Raw genomic sequence first — 3,800 nt, forward strand, 5'->3', positions numbered from 1 at the left:
ACTTGTAGGAGAAGCACCTCTGAAAAACGCCTTTCTTCAAGAAAAGTTGCTTCAGAAGCTCCATTATGCTTCTAAAACAGGGATCTCTGACCCCCTGGGACCATGAACTGGTACTGGTCCATGGCCTGTTAGGAACCAGGCTGCACTGCAGGAGGTAAGCGTCAGGTGGGCAAGCAGTGAAGCTTCACCTGAATTTACAGCAGGTCCCTATCACTTGCATTACCACCTGAGCTCTGCCTCCTATCAGATCAACAGGGACATTAGATTCTCATAGGAGCTCAAACCCAACTGTGAATCATGCAAGCCAGGGATCTAGGTTGCCTGCTCCTTATAAGAATCTAATGTCCAATGATCTGTCACTGTGTCCCATCACCCCCAGATGGGACCATCTAGTTGCAGGAAAACAAGCTCAGGGCTCACACTGACTCTACGTTATGATGAATTGTATAATTATCTCATTATATATTACAATGTAACAATAATAGAAATAAAGCACACAATAAATGTAATGCACTTGAATCATCCTGAAACCATTGACCCCTCCCCGCCAACCATCGCCACCACACCAGTCCATAGAAAAACTGTCTTCCACAAAACCGGTCCCTGGGTGCCAAAAAGGTTGGCTGCTCTAAAATAAAGCTGACTCTTCCAAAATTCTACTGATCTACCTGGCAACTCCTCAGTTCTTGCAAACGCCTCAGTTCTTGCAATGCCCCACTAGACAGTCAGGGGAAAGGATAACAACCTTCCTGGGTCATTTCAAGAGGACTCTTGGTGCCAACACTCTGCCACACTTTGTCAACACTTTGGTGCCAACACTTTGGTTGTCACGGCAACACACTATGGTGCCAACACTTTGTCCCATAGAAGAGTCTCTAACACCTCTGGAAGTTTCTAAGTCCGGTACAGCAAAGCCAGAACTCAGAATATATCTCTCAGAAGACATGGAATAAGGAGCTTTCCTATGGGGCCAATGCAGTGACATGAGAAGCCAGTGTTGCTAGGATGTGCTGTGGTAGTGAGTTTTGCAGGCTGTTGAGGACCTGAGGCCCCCCGTCCCCACACACACACTGTGGGCCCTGATTCATCTCTTCTGGAAGCCTAGGACGGGAGGCTCCTCAGGGTTCTTTCACACGGACCCTCTCTGTGAAAGAGAGGCGTGTGCCTCTCCCCATAAACCCCCAGTCACCCTCACCTTCAAGGTCTTTCTATGCATTTCCAGCGGACACTTGGAGGGTTTTCGGGGTGCCTGACTCCTAGGCTGTGCAGGCTGTCATGTGGCAGCTCCAGAAGTAATTATCAAGGCAGAACGGGCAGCGGGAGGACCATCAGTCAGCCCTGGATGGAGGCACCTGTCCTGTGACCCACCTAGGGGACTATCAGAAATAGAAATAATTTTAATGAAAAGGCACAGTCCTCAGTCCTTCTAATGCTGAACAAGCAAAATGGAGATTTTCATAAGAGGACAGGACTCTGCTTTTAGCAGCAAAGCAGCCCTGAGGGGTGGGAGTGGAGGAAATTTAGGGGAAAAAAAATCCTGGTGTATGTTTACAGTTCCTTTCCCCTTCTGCCTTTCTCTGTCTCAAGTGACAGCAGGGATAAGGACAGAGGTGCTTTCTATCCTCGGAAGTCAAACAGGGAGCCATTTATCAGAAATGGGACCAGCATGAGACACAAATGGAAAAGCATAGAAATGTCATAGAAGTGTGTCTTCCAGCTAGGTGCCGTGGCTTATGACTTTAATCCCAGCACTTCGGGAGGCCAAGGTGGGAGGATTGCTTGAACCCAGAACTTCGAGACCAGCCTGGGCAACATAGCAAGATCTTATCTCAAAAAAAAAAAAAGCGTATCTTCAGTGCTCTTCTGCTTCCTGTTTTTGCTCCTTCCATCCTTCCATAGAGCTCAAATTGTTTGTTTCTCCACTTGGCGCCCCTTCCCTTTCCCTGAGTAGCAAAACCCACCGACTGTGAACTTCTTTAGGCCAGGACTTTTCCTCGTTCTGGCATCCCCAGAACCAAGCACGATGACTGCTTCCGGCTGCTGCTTTTACAGTATTTGTTAAAGGAATGAAAACCTCTTCTCAAAGCTCCCAATCATACCTCGATGTAGAGGACTGATAACAGTTGAGAGCTTTGCCTCTTCTCCTGGGACATCAGTATTTTAAAAACAGTTCAAAACGACATGGAAGAAGTTCAATTACATTGAATGGTAGAGTTCCAGACAGCATTTGATCCTTTCCTTTGAGCAAAGGACCTTCTCCATCCCTAAAACCAAATCACAGATGCCTGTGGCCTGTGAGGGCCACTGGAAATGGGTGAGTGTAACCCTCTGCATTTGCAAAGAACAGCTGTCAATTGTAATGCATTCATGGCCTTCTCCTGAAGGGGGAGGGGTGAAAAGCCTACTCGCTGTTCTGTGCTCCCTGAAATCATTCCATTTAAATGCAGATTGGGAGCCTTCCTTCCTCTAAGTGGTCACAGAGAAGACTGAGCAAAGTTGAAATGATAATTTTCCTTAAGAAGAAAGAGAACAGTTTGGTTCATTTCCCCATGGCACCAACTGTCATTTCTCTTTACTGTAGCACTCCTCTCTTTCTGTCTCCCCCACACCCCTTAGGTGGCCTTTCTCATCCCCAGTCACCCCAGTTTTTGCATCGATAGGCTCCTTTAATTATGCAAATCTCCCAAGCCGCTAGTATCTTCCTAGTTTGAATGGAAAAAATCCAGCCCCAAGTCCTGCGGTTATCTCCCTCCTCCTATTATTTCTCCACCAGATCCGGGCCCTTTTATATTGAACCCGAGGAAAGATGAAAGGCCACATTGCTGGGAAATTAACAGGAGGGGGCCTAGATCATTAAAAAGAAGACCTTTCCCAACTTTTGATTTTCAAGAGACATTTGAAAATCTCTCCGTTCTGAGCAGCTGACTAAGGCAAAGACAACCTCTCCCAGAACAAAGCCAGAGCTTGTTCTGGTGCCCTGAGAATCCGGGCCCTTGGGGCTCTGTTCCTGACTCTTTCATGATCTTGTCCTGGAGAAGGAGCTGGCTGGTTTCTACTGTCTGTTCCTACAATATTTAGGGGCTAGTTGGGCAGTTTGGCCCCAAGTCTGCCAGGAAGTAATGAGGAAATGAGAATGGAGAAGCAAGCCAGGCTCTGGCTGAAACATCCATTGACTTGCCTCTTCTACACGAAGCTCACTGAGGGTTACGATGTGAGAACAGGCATCCAAGATAAGAGTCAGATTAGAGTCCCTTTTATATCTGTGTCTGCTGCCAAATGCTACCTATGGGAGGAAGATTGTTGGTTTCCTGGGAAACGCTAAGAAAGGGCCTGCCCTGAAGCCCCTCCCAAAACAAAGTCCTTCGCCTTTATATCTCTCTCCTAAGTTGTAAGGCCCCTGACTCCCTCAGGAGGAAAGAGGTCAGGGATCTGAGAATGCACAAAAATAAACCCCTTCACATTCTTATCTTCCTCCATCTCAGTGGTTTCAGACTCTTGCTTGGGAGCATGACACTGAAAACAGAAATAGCTTCCAGAAGACTTCAGATAAGTTCATGGATAATAGAGCCAAAAATGATCACTAAAAGGGAAGTCAGAAAGATTCAGAGCTCCATCTTCAGACAGGTCAATAGAAAAAATTCTGAAACGTAGGGGTCAGGATGCTTGGATTCTAGTTCCAGTTTACCCATTGGTTGGTTTTATGATCTTAAGAAGCTACTTTGCTTCTCTGGGTCTTAGTTTCTGCATCAATGAAATGAATGGTCTGGTCTATATGATTTTGTACCTGTCCAACACTGATA

Source organism: Pongo pygmaeus, chromosome 9 (assembly GCF_028885625.2).
Source record: "Pongo pygmaeus isolate AG05252 chromosome 9, NHGRI_mPonPyg2-v2.0_pri, whole genome shotgun sequence".
Classification (NCBI taxonomy): domain Eukaryota; kingdom Metazoa; phylum Chordata; class Mammalia; order Primates; family Hominidae; genus Pongo; species Pongo pygmaeus.